Source organism: Schistocerca serialis, chromosome 6 (genome assembly GCF_023864345.2).
Source record: "Schistocerca serialis cubense isolate TAMUIC-IGC-003099 chromosome 6, iqSchSeri2.2, whole genome shotgun sequence".
Classification (NCBI taxonomy): domain Eukaryota; kingdom Metazoa; phylum Arthropoda; class Insecta; order Orthoptera; family Acrididae; genus Schistocerca; species Schistocerca serialis.
Window position 1 is genome coordinate 287,752,577 of NC_064643.1, and position 14,153 is coordinate 287,766,729.

The 14,153-nt window shown below is 40.3% G+C and overlaps 1 protein-coding gene across 2 annotated transcripts in view; it reads left to right on the forward strand.

The window, feature by feature from the left end:
• LOC126484217 (meckelin) overlaps positions 1–14,153 on the forward strand; it is a 221,669-nt gene that overhangs the window by 3,921 nt on the left and 203,595 nt on the right. The window lies entirely within an intron of this gene.

The following is a 14,153-nucleotide window of genomic DNA, read 5'->3' on the forward strand; positions in this document are numbered from 1 at the left end:
ATAAGTGTGATGTCACAACTGTTTACGTCTGTAACAGGTTGTGGGAAGATATTGCAAATTGTGGCTTGAGAAGCATTACTTTCAAAGTAAATTTCTTTTTATGCGAGATGAAGTTTGTTAGTGTGAGAATGTGCAGTGAATTTCATAAATCATGGAGCTTTTGACTCTCATTCAAAATTTAACACTTTGGTGACCAGCCACATAGAAAAATTTTGGGCACAGACCAATCACTTGTGTCATTATTTTTTAAAATTTTACTGCCACATTTATGTTTAATGTACCTTAAAGGATAATACACGCTAAAAAAGAACAATATTATTTGTGAAAGCTTAGATTTTCATGAGCTATTCTGTGTGCATATAAATTTAAACCATTATTATGAAAAGGAAAGTTGCTACTTACCATTTTTTTTTTTTTTTATTTTTTTTTTTTATTTTTTTTTTATTTTTTTTTTTTTTTTTTTTTTTTGCGCCTATCTGTGACTCAGCACCTCCGCTATATGGTGAGTACCAACTTTCCTTTTCATAATATTGTTACATTCCATCCTAGATTTTCTATTGTTTGAATTTAAACCATTAACTTTTCCTATTTGTGTATCTGAAGAGGCTACTTAACAGTGATGTTGGTACTGGCTGACTACAGCACATGCCCTATGTTCTGAATACCTGCTATCACTGGCTGCAGAGATGACATTACGTGAGTTATGATTGGCTGACAAAAGCTTATCATGCAACGCATTTCAATTTCAGTACTTTGGAAGCAACTATGATGTATTTGGTGGACTTTAAACACGTGCTTATTACCATTCAAAGGATTGTAAGTTTTTCAGCTCTTAGGAAAAGTATATTGTCACTTAACTAGGAGAAAACTACTTTCACCTGGAATCAAGAGTATTTTCACCCAGGAAAAAGTGTATTTGGGAAAAGATCCAAGAATGTTTTTTTCTTGGTCGCATATACATTGTGCATAAGCCTCCAAAGTGATTTTGAATACCCACTAGTATGATGTGTGATTGTAAGACTATATTTTGCTACTGACAGTATTAATTCAGTATCTGAATTTTTTAAGGTGTGGAGCAAGAACAGAAAATAAATTCTTTTGAATGTCAGTATCTGTCAATTTTAATTTACTGTGGGTTCAACTTCTGCAGTTCCTTCTATGGTGATTTCATCTTCAGTTGTAGCTGTAGGCCTAGGTACAGACAAAAATTGTTCAAATGTCTCAAAGTTCCTTTTGTCATTAGTAACATGGCTTATTTACCCATTATCAGCATACCAGCCTTATTGATTGGAGTCAGAATACATCACAGTGGGGTGACCAAAAGTTCCAATCCTACTCATCTGCTTTGGCCCATAACATCATCAAGAAGATGGACACACAAATTTCAGCTTGAATCAAGCCCTCGATACCATGAACCTACACACAGCTCAGGAACGCAGTAGTCTGAATTTCACTTGATCTATATGGCAGCTAAAACAAAGCCTGCAGTATCAAAAATCAACACTCTTAAATCATCAAATCTTCCCGTACCCTATCTATTACAGTGAAAAAGAAGGGTTTGCTGTGACATACATGAGCCACTTAATGTTTTTCATTGTGTTGAATTTGTCATTTACCTGTTACAAATCTTACTGATTTAACAGTCATCTTTAGAAATAGTTCTGGCGGTCCAGCTATTCTGTCCCATCACTATGTATGAACATTGTTTTCTTCTGAGCTTTGATCCTTGGTAGATATTCTCACAGTGACAAATTGGAAATCAAAATAGTTTAACCAAACATTAACACATTCTGATACATAACTTCTGACCCTAAGGCCACACATCAGAGTTCTCTTTTTTAACAGAAGAGTGATTCATTTAGCTACCTGCTGACATTTTCGGTGGCCCTCTTACTCCAAACCATTCATGAAACTGTCAACTCAAGAGTGCCAAGGCATAAATATAGCTTTGTACAACAAGTGAACACTGCTGTGCTTGTTGTTATGGTGCAAGCATCCTGTGTACAAATGCAGACTGGAACACACAGTATCTGCTCTGTTCTTATATACTACTTAATAGACATCCACTATCATGATCATCTTTAGCTGGTATGAATACCAATAGTTGACCAGGATATTTGATAAAATGCCCTCTTACACTACACTCTCTAAAATGAAGTCCACTGTACAACAAACCAAAACTCACTCACATCACTAGTATCAAACAACACAACCTAACCAATGATTGGGAACCACTGTCCACAATACTTTCCAACCACAATCTGACACAGTTACCAAAAAGAATCCAGTATTGCAATGCCTATTCGAAATGAAGAGTGATGCAATGTTACTTCAGACAGGCAACTACAGCTGTTATGAAATATATGAAATGCATTTGCAGATGCAAACGTGAACAACTATCAGCTGTGTAAGGGAATTGACAACAATGAATATTTGTGCTGGTCTGGGACTCAAACTCTGATTTCCTGATTTGTGCGAGCAGTTGCCTTAACCGCTTTGGCTATTTGTGCATGACTTGTGGCCAGATCCAAACTTCCATACGTCATCGTCCCTACATACACATTATGTAATTCCCATACAGGAGTGTACATTTTGATTGAAAGTTGCTGTTGGTATCAGCGGATGAATACAACATGATGTAGGAGTGATGACATATGGAAGTTTGGGTCTGGCCATGAGTTTTGCACAGCTAACCAAAATGGTTAATATGACGATTTGCTTAAAGCAGGAAATCCGGGTTCGACTACCAGTCTGGCACAAAATTTCATTGTCATCAGTTCCCTTATACAACTGACGGTTGTTTGTATTTGTAACTGCAAATACAGGGGATAGGCAAAATAATGTGAACACCTGTACTTAGTTGGGAATGGTTCATCAATAAGGTGTTGGACCCTCCCATTTGCCTATTATACAGCTGTGATTCTTCTTGGAATAGTGGCATATAATGATTGTATAGTCTCCAGTGGAATGTTATGCCACTCTTTAATCAGAACCTCTTCTAACTCCTGTAGTGACGGGGGAGGTGGAAATCTGCTCCAGAGTCTGTGCTCCAATACTGCCCGTAAGGGTTTGATAATGTTTAAGTCCGGGGACTGTACTGGCTAGGGAAGTTCAGTTCATTGCCCCACATACCACAATTGTACTGTCCTGGCTGTGTGTATAGGCGCATTATCATCCTGAAATATGGCACCATTGTTCGGGAACAACGTTTGAATCACGGGGTGCACCTGATCACCTAAAATGTTCACATAATCATTGGCTGTAACATGGCTTTTGAGAATAATGATGGGACCAGCAGAATACATGATATGGCTGCTCACACCATGCTTAACCATTAGAATCAAGCAATCAGGACTGTAGGCTTCTTTTGGCATCCTCTACATGTAAACCTGGCCCGATGTTGGAAATAATGAAAACATTGACTCGTCAGACCATATGATGTGTTTCCACTGATCAGCCATCCAGGATTTATGCTCCTGACTCCATGTTTTATGCTTCTTTGCATTGTTTGTTCTTACTAATGGTTTCGGTATAGCAACTCATCCATGAATATTCGTTTTATGGAGTTCTTGGTGGACAGTGTTGATAGAACTGTGGTCTCAAAGATGGCTATTTAGGTCTGGAGTCACTTTAGCCACTGAAGTTTTGTGTTGTTTTGACACAATTCGTGTTAACGTATGACAATCTCTATTATTTAGTTTTGATTTACATTCACTATTACATTTACACGATGATGTCTTTCCACGTTTTGTGTAGGCTGTCATAACTGTTGAAACAATTGAATTTTAAATATTCCATATGTTGTCTATCTTGGTTAGTGATGCTCCAGCTAATGGGGCCCCACAATCTGCCTCTCTGGAACTCTATTAGGTCTTTCGTTTGCATGTTGATCTCAGCCTCTGAATGCAAACACGAAGTGTGCACTACTCGTAAACAGACTGCATTGATGCCTAATCTGTACTGAACAAGCACAGTCCAGCACAACATGTGCTGTATCTGCGTTGTTGACCATCAAACCATGCCAATACAACCACTGTTCACGTTATTTTCCCTATCCCTGTCCATTTCATGTATGAAAAAGAATTGCCTGCAACCTGCCCAAGTAAATGTAGAAACTTGATTGTACAACGAGCAATGATCTGCTCATAAATTTCTCTGTCATATCCATTCCTAACAAAAATAGTAAAGCGCTATTAAATTTCTGACCATAAGAAATGCACCAAACACAAGCATGACTCCCATCACCCAAAAATTCAAAATCAAAGAAAGTCACTAGCAAAGTGGTACAAACTCTTCTAATGATAACATTACACATTCAGCTACCAGCATCAAATGTGTCACTAAGATACCTAATAAAAAGCTTCGAACTGTGAGCATCCAACACAAGAGAGTGCCACCAAATACTATGACATGCCATCTACAAACACAACCCAACTCAAAAACACTGCACCACCTTGATGTCACACAACACAGTTATATGATAGGGCAGAGCAGATGGATGGAATCACAACTTTCGATTGACATCATCACAACAGACGTCACGGAAGGCAACTCCTATTAGATTCCTTATGTGAGAATTGTGCAGATTAGAAATAAATAAAGTGATTCAATAACGTCTTTGTTCATGAAACTTCCTGGCGGATTAAAACTGTGCCGGACCGAGACTCGAACTCGGGACCTTTGCCTTTCGCGGGCAAGTGCTCTACTGACTGAGCTACCCAAGCATGACTCACGCCCCGTCCTCACAGCTTTAATTCTGCCAGTACCTCATCCCCTACCTTCCAAACTTATCATTGACAACTATTGATATTACGACAGGTGCTCACCCTGTCATTTTCAAGGCAGAAATGCAACAAGAGAGTGTTGTTTAAGGTAACGGATAGCATCAATTCTGTCCCTCTGTTTTTTGACAAGGGAGAGAGCACGATTCCAAGCAAAATTTAAGCAAAAACTGTCATCTCTATTTGTTATTTACTAATTTAATCTCAACTGATTCCTTAATAACACTATCCCAGCAATTGGAGTTCCTGCCAGAATCTCAGTGTTGTTATATTCCTTAGGATGATCACACACAGGACAACTTCTGCAGTAGCAGATTTGCTTAGCTGTTGTAAGCATGTGTGATGCTTACACTCAATACACAGCTCCTCCATGCTCCTGAAGGTCTGATCAATATATGACATGTCACAACTGCAATGCATATGATAAACTCCCTCTTTACACATACCTAGATCAACCTTCACAAATCATAAAAGAGCCTGATCTTAGGTGGCGATAAAAAAAAACACACACACAAGTTTCACACTGTGTTTCCACAGAATATGATCAGTCCTTTTGGAAATGCTTCCTATATGAGGCAAAAAGGTCATAAACATTGGTGGCAGGTTGTTTGTTATCATCACTCACATATTTCACAGTTGGTTGATAGTGCAGTGCTTGTCTGATCAGTCTTTCACTATAACCATTCTGATGAAAGGTGACTATGAGATAGGTTGACTCAAATGACAGACAGTAACATAGTCAACTTGTTGACGTATTTCTCACTGAGAAGGTACTATAATTGTGAATAACTAGCTTACTGATTCATTTGGAATGTAATAAGTTGTGTGCAGGTCATAATTTTTGTTGATAGTGCTTATCATGCAACTAAACACAAATGAGAGACATGGGGACTCATGTTCTACAGAGATCTCCCAAATTACAATGCTTCATTTAGGAAACAAAATTTCAAACAGGTAGTATAGATGGTAGGCTACTGTGACTTGAGAGTTACCTATTCTATTGAAGAATCAGTTAGTAGTAAAGTTTAGAATTAATTTAGGACTGGGGAAGGCTTATATACTCATTACATTTGGGGCATAATTGTAGGACTTTATTTTTCATTGTTTTATTTTTAATAATTTTTATTTTTCTATAGATTTATTCTTTAATGTTATCATATTATTAATAATATATTAATTGTAAACTGAAACAGATCATAAATTTGTAAATGTACTACCGTTATCATTTTATGTGAGATGTGTTTATGTGATCAGTTGCAGGTAACAAGAGAACCAATCATATAATTTTATAGCCTCAATACATATTAAGATTTTAGAAGAAGGAAGTAATTATTGTGAAAGTGAAACAAAGTTTTACAACACGTTAGCAATGTTGAAGATAGGAGGTAGTAAAATATTACGTAACTGAATTTGGAGCTCTTGAAAGTCGCAATTACTGTCTTGCTACAGTTTTGTCACAGGGAAGAAAAGCATTCCATGTGCAAAAAACCCGTTAACTGGTTTATTCCTCTCTGTGTAACTGTAATTACTCTCAAAACAAAAAAAAAAAAAAAAAAAAAAAAAAAAAAAAAAAAAAAAAAAAAAAGCACTACACCATGAAGAAATATCTGATTGAGACAAAAGTCAGTAGAGGTGATGTACACATATAGATGATGTGTTATTCCTTTTGACACATCTAAATTAAACACATAACCAGTTTGTAGTTGCCATACACTTCTTTATTCCAAACACGTGCTCTTAATGAAATTAACAGTAACAACAATTATAATAAAAGGCACCTGGCCTACTGAACCACCAGCACGAGTCAGATTAAAACATTAATGCATTTAAGTCCAATAGACACAGATCTTTCAAATTTTACTCAACCAGTTTTCACTAATTAAAACAATGTTCATAAAACTATCATTAATCAAATTAACTGACATAACTGAATCACACAAACCTTTTAAACATGCTTCATGACTTACATAGAAACTGACTTTGACATAACTCATAACAAATTCTAAAACTACTTCCAACAACTAAGACATCTTCCCTGGACTGATCTTAAGCAATTCTAACAAATTAAAAGTATTATAGATTTATACTCTCAACTAGGCTTCTCTTTAGTGTTAGTTACAGGTACGAGGTTCGCATACATTTCAATCCCAGAATATAATAATAGCATATTAAATGGTCTTAAAATGGGACCGTTTCAATTTTACGTTGAAAATTAGTGATGGATGCGAGCAGACCAAAAGGTTCTATCAGATACAGGAAATTCATGGACCAGAAGGTGAAGTAGAACTATACTCAACTTCGAGCAACATTTAAGCTTCCGGAAAACTACAATGCTCCAGCAGCAAGATGGAAGTGCAGGACACTAACAATGTAACCATAGACACCAATCCAGGTCCTTAAATTTCCCTCTTCCACCGTGATACCCCGATAGGAGTTTGCTCGCGTCGTCCAGTGCCACTTATCTGAAACATAAACACGTCAGTGGCAGACAACATTCTGGTGCATCAGATACACAAATCATATCTGTCCAACTGGTTATAAATAAACCTTTAATTATACACAGTACAAAATGATCCCAAGCAGAACTAACCTATGTGACCACTTGCCCAGTAACGGCTCTTAAAATTTGATTAGCCAATTCTCTAGAACAAACAAATAAAATAATAACATAGAAAAAGGAAATAAGGAAAATTATTTCGGCATACTCTCAAATGCCAGGCACAGACTTATGCACTACTTAGTATGACCTCTAGCTACGCATTAAGCACGGCTTCATGTCTATTTGTTGTGCGTAGCTAGCACTCCCTTAAATGCTGTCAACATATCAGGAGGCCAGACCAAATACAGTGTCAAGTAACTGAAGCAATCAAGATAGTTTTCAGTGCACTCGGGTATTCAATTAACATGAACAGAAACCACCAAGGAACAATTAGAGGACTCCCGACTCCAGTTCATTCACTTTGACTAACATGTAACATACGCGAAGGAAATCTGTTTTTCAAATCTCAAGGAAATTCCAATCACTCTGGCAATGGATCCGCATACCAACTGCTAAACACCTCGCAGCAGCTGCCCACGCTCCTCCATCATACTGACTCGGCTACTCGCCACGCTGCATACATCCACAGTGCCTCATGTCACTGTCGCTCACACAGCTGATACCATAACTGAAGCCCCCACAGAGCACGCGCACCGCAGTTAAATAGCCATCTGCCAAAGATGCGAAGAAGACAGGCAGGCATCGAAAATAGACTCACAATGATCGGGATGACAATCGATGGAGACTGGCACCAGCAGCGCACCAGCTTAACCTCTACCCCACAAAGATGAACATGGGGGCAGCCAAGAAAACGGTGGAATAGACTAGGAGATGCCCCGGTGCCCGGCCTTAAACTGACTTAAGTGGACCCAAGTTTTATGACCAGATACGAGGTCCTTGACCTCAAAATGACGGGACTCTGAATCTTCAAAATCCAGCAAGGACCTTGGAATCGTGGCCTAAGTTTCCCCCAAAGACCAAACCCTGTGTTACTGGCGACATCCCTCACAAACACTACATCTCCAGTCCTCCCCTGAAAGGGACGTCTACCCTTATTGTACCGAGCTGCTTCATGTTGGTTGACAAGATCGATGTTATGCTTGACCCGTTGCCAGTTCTTGTGCAAGCTAGCAGGGTGACCTGAAGTGGGAGAAGGTCATTAATCTCCCACAAATTAGAGAGAGGGGAGTTGGGAATGTAAGCAAACATCAATTGTCTGGGTACAGTGCCAGTGGACTTGTGTCTGGCAGAATTAAATGCCTGATTGTGCCAAGGCAATGTAATGTCCCTTTGCCCATCGAGTAGGTGTGCGGGAATGGTAAACACAGAGAGCGGCCTTAAGATTGCAGTTGATGCCCTCCATGAAGTAAGCCTTGGGATAATAGGGAGTGGTAGTAATATGCTTAATCCCGTTAGTAAAACAGAAACCCTTGAAGATCATAGACAAGAATGCGAGAGCTTATCACTCACCAACCATTCAGAGGACCTAACTAGGAAACAATCCGGGACAGCTGCTGTACCATAATTTCGGCCATTATACCTTGGGTGGTAGCAGCCACGTAAAGCGGGAAAAGGCGTTGAGAGCTACATGTATGTACTTATTTCCCCTCTTGGTACGGGGTAGTGGTCCGATATAATCGATAAAAATGCGGTCAAGGGGATACTGCTCCCTAACCAACTATAGAAGACCCTTGCGCAGTCCCACATCGGGCTTACCATGCATACGCTGGATACAGCTACTCACAAATCGCCTAACATCGCGATACAAGTTGGGCCAAAACATGTATTCACGAACTTGGTTCAATGTCTTGTAGAACCCCAAATGCCCCCTGACCACCGAATCATGAAAATATCTGAGGACCATGCTAACTAATTCCTGAGGAATACACACCTTCAATTCATCGTCATTGTCTCCCCTTTTACACAAGAGGCCCCTGCGAACGCAATGGCCAGGGACGACCTCGCCATCTGCCAACTGCTGCCGTATCGGTCCTCACCTAGGGTCCTGACCCTGTTTGCCAGCTAAATCGCAGAAGAGCCTAGGTGTGTCTGGCTCGACGTGGCACTTGCCTTCCCCGGACTCTCCCGTGAACATATGACTAAGGGCGTCCGCCACTTCATTAACACTGCCCCTAATATGCCGCACCTGAAAACAGAATGCAGAAATGTGGACCGCCCAGCGTGCAACACGACCCGTCTTGCGGTTGTTATGTTCAAGATAAAACGTGAAGTTTTCGAGGGCAAATAAAACAGCCAGCACCTTACACTCATACACAGAGTAGTTGCGCTCGGCATCATTAAGACGCCGAGTAGCATAGGCTGCCTTTTGCCATGCTGTTCCTGTAACAAAACCACTGGGACACTGGCATGGGAGGCACCCGTTTGAACAATAAGGATCTGATTAAAACCAGGCATGGCCAGGACCAGTGGATTAGCAATCGCAGTTTTGTGCGCATTAAAGGCTTCCTGCTGCTCGGAGTCCCAAACGAAAGCACTATCCTCTTTGCTGCAATCCAAACGAAATTGGGAATGAATTTTCTAAAGAAATTGGACACCCCAATGAAACATGGGTTCCTCCCCCTGCTTATCGCGAGGGTGAGGAATTTCCCTGATAGCCTTAGTATGTTCCTGATCAATGCGCACCCCATCTGCCGATACCAGGTGACCTAAAAAAGATGTACGAGGACGACATAAGGTGACTTTTGAGGGTTTCACAGTTAAGCCAGTGGAACATAACCTACCAAAAACTCAACTCGAGTGTTCCAGGTGGTTCGCAAACAAACTACTGAAGATTACCAAATCATCAAGATAATAATAGACACACTCAAATTTCAGGCCGCCTAGAACATTATCCAAGAGTCGGGACAACACTGCTGCACCAGTAGCCAAACCAAAAGGAACATGTTTAAACTCAAATAAATTCCAGTCTGTGCAGAATGCAGTGGCTGGTCTGGAACTTTAAGTAAGAGGAATCTGATAGTAAGCCTGTTTCATGTCCAGGATAGTAAAGATGGTGGCACCTTCAAACCAGGTAAAACAACTGTGGAGGTCCAGTAGAGGAACGAATTCTGACATGACCTTCTGATTCAAAGTCTGGTAATCGACCACCGCTTGATAGTCTGACCCTTCGAAACAAGGAAAACAGGAGCAGCATAAGGAGAAGTGGAATACCCAATAACCCCGTCCTGCAACATGCGATCGATCTTAGCATGTAACATCTTCATTTTTGGGGGTGAAAGGTGGTAAGGTGTATGAGACACTGGGATACTATCAGTAAGCTGTATATTGTTGTTGTTGTGGTCTTCAGTCCAGAGACTGGTTTGATGCACCTCTCCATGCTACTCTATCCTGTGCAAGCTTCTTCATCTCCCAGTACCTACTGCAACCTACATCCCTCTGAATCTGTTTAGTGTATTCGTCTCTTGGTCTCCCTCTACAATTTTTACCCTCCACGCTGCCCTCCAATACTAAATTGGTGATCCCTTGATGCCTCATAATACGCCCTACCAACCGATCACTTCTTCTAGACAAGTTGTGCCACAAATTCTCTCTAATTCTATTCAATACCTCCTCATAAGTTATGTGATCTACCCATCTAATCTTCAGCATTCTTCTGTAACACCACATTTCGAAAGCTTCTATTCTCTTCTTGTCTAAACTGTTTATCGTCCACGTTTCACTTCCATACATGGCTACACTCCATGCAAATACTTTCAGAAATGACTTCCTGACACTTAAATCTATACTCGATGTTAACAAATTTCTCTTCTTCAGAAACGCTTTCCTTGCCATTGCCAGTCTAAATTTTATATCCTCTCTACTCCGACCATCACCAGTTATTTTGCTCCCCAAATAGCAAAACTCATTTATTACTTTAAGCGTCTCATTTCCTAATTTAATTCCCGCAGCACCACCAGATTTAATTTGACTACATTCCATTATCCTCGTTTTGCTTTTGTTGATGTTCATCTTATATCCTCCTTTCAAGACACTGTGCATTCCATTCAGCTGGTCTTCCAGGTCCTTTGCTGTCTCTGACAGAATTACAATGTCATAAGTGAACCCCCAAGTTTGTATATCTTCTCCATGGATTTTAATTCCTGCTCCGAATTTTTCTTTTGTTTCCTTTACTGCTTGCTCAATATACAAATTGAATGACACTGGGGATAGGCTACAACCCTGTCTCACTGCCTTCCCAACCACTGCTTCCCATTCATGCCCCTCGACTCTTTATAACTGCCATCTGGTTTCTGTACAAATTGTGAATAGTCTTTCGCTCCCTGTATTTTACCCCTTCCACCTACAGAATTTGTAAGAGAGTATTCCAGTCAACATTGTCAAAAGCTTTCTCTAAGTCTACAAATGCTAGAAATGTAGGTATGCCTTTCCTTAATCTATTTTCTAAGATGAGTTGTAGTGTCAGTATTGCCTCACGTGTTCCAACATTTCTTTGGAATCCAAACTGATCTTCCCTGAGGTTGGCTTCTACTAGTTTTTCCATTCGTCTGTAAAGAATTCGTGTTAGTATTTTGCAGCTGTGGCTTATTAAACTGATTCGTCTGTAAAGAATTCGTGTTAGTATTTTGCAGCTGTGCCTTATTAAACTGATTGTTCGGTAATTTTCACATCTGTCAACACCTGCTTTCTTTGGGATTGGAATTATTATATTCTTCTTGAAGTATGAGGGTATTTTGCCTGACTCATACATCTTGCTCACTAGATGGTAGAGTTTTGTTAGGCCTGGCTCTCCCAAGGCTGTCGATAGTAATGGAATGTTGTCTACTCCCGGGGCCTTGTTTCAGCTTAGGTCTTTCAGTGACCTGTCAAACTCTTCATGCAGTATCATATCTCCTATTTCATCTTCATCTACATTCTCTTCCATTTCTATAATATTGTTCTCAAGAACATCGCCGTTGTATAGATCTTCTATATACGTCTTCCACCTTTCTGCTTTCCCTTCTGGTGCATCAGATACACAAATCATATCTGTCGAACTGGTTATAAATAAACCTTTAATTATACACAGCACAAAATGAACACAAGCAGAACTAACCTATGTGACCACTTGCCCAGTAACGGCTCTTAAAATTTGATTAGCCAATTCTCTAGAACAAACAAATAAAATAATAACATAGAAAAAGGAAATAAGGAAAATTATTTCGGCATACTCTCGAATGCCAGGCACAGACTTATGCACTACTTAGTATGACCTCTAGCTACGCATTAAGCGCGGCTTCATGTCTATTTGTTGTGCGTAGCTAGCACTCCCTTAAATGCCGTCAACATATCAGGAGGCCAGACCAAATACAGTGTCAAGTAACTGAAGCAATCAAGATAGTTTTCAGTGCACTCGGGTATTCAATTAACATGAACAGAAACCACCAAGGAACAATTAGAGGACTCCCGACTCCAGTTCATTCACTTTGACTAACATGTAACATACGCGAAGGAAATCTGTTTTTCAAATCTCAAGGAAATTCCAATCACTCTGGCAATGGATCTGCATTCCAACTGCTAAACACCTCACAGCAGCTGCCCATTCTCCTCCATCATACCGACTCTGCTACTCGCCACGCTGCATACATCCACAGTGCCACATGTCACTGTCGCTCACACAGCTGATACCATAACTCAAGCCCCCCCGAAGCGCGCGCACCGCAGTTAAATAGCCATCTGCCAAAGATGCGAAGAAGACAAACAGGCATCGAAAATAGACTCACAACGATTGGGATGACAATCGATGGAGACTGGTGCCAGCAGCGCACCAGCTGAATAGACAAACAAATGATTACAGTTCCAGACAAATTGAATGTATTTCACACATTCAGCAAGACAGCGAGCTGGGTGGAGGAATGCACTCAAAAGAAGAAGAAGAAGAAGAAGAAGAAGAAGAAGAAACACCACAAAGGAATTACCTGAATGGGGCGGGAATCAGTAGATGTGATATCATGTACAGGAAAATAAATGATTACAATTTCAGAAAAAATTAGATGATTTATTCAAGAGAAACAGTTTCACAAATTGTGCAAGTCACTGATGCATTGGTTCATTTTGGTCATTACGCAAGTAGTTATTCAGTGTGGTATTGATAGACTAGAGTTGTTTGATGTCCTGAAGGATATCGTGCCGAATTCTGTGCAATTGACATGTTACATCATCAAAATCCCTAGCTGGTTGGAGGGCCCTGCCCGTAATGCTACAAACATTCTCATATTCTCATTTGGGGTGACATCCATTCTCAACTGGGAAGAGACCCGGCGACCTTGCTGTCCAAGACAGGGTTTGGCAAGTATGAAGACAATCAGTAGAAATTTACTGGTTGTGGGCGGGCATTATCTTGCTGATATGTAAGCTCAGGATGGCTTGCCATGAAGGGCAGCAAAATGGGCCGTAGAATGTTGTTGACATATTGCTGTGTTCTAAGGGTACTGTGGATGACAACCAAAGGGATTCTGCTATGAAAAGAAATGGCATCTCAGACCATCACTCCTGGTTGTGACATTGTATGTTGGGCAGCAGTGGGGTTTGTATCCCACCAGCATCCAGGTTGTCTCCAGACAAAACTTTGCTGTTCACCAGGGCTCAGTTCGAAATAGGACTCATCACTAAAGGCAGTTCTACTCAAGTGAATGAGATTCGAAGCCAAAGACGTGTCTGGAGATGCTCCAGACAGTGATGGGATACTAACCTGACTGTTGCCCGTCACACGGCCCAGCAGTTTTGAGTGATGGTCTGGGGTACCATTTCTTTTCATAACATGATGTCTTTGGTTTTCATCCATGGCATCCTTACTGCACAGCAATTTATCAGTGATATTCTATGCCAAATTTTGT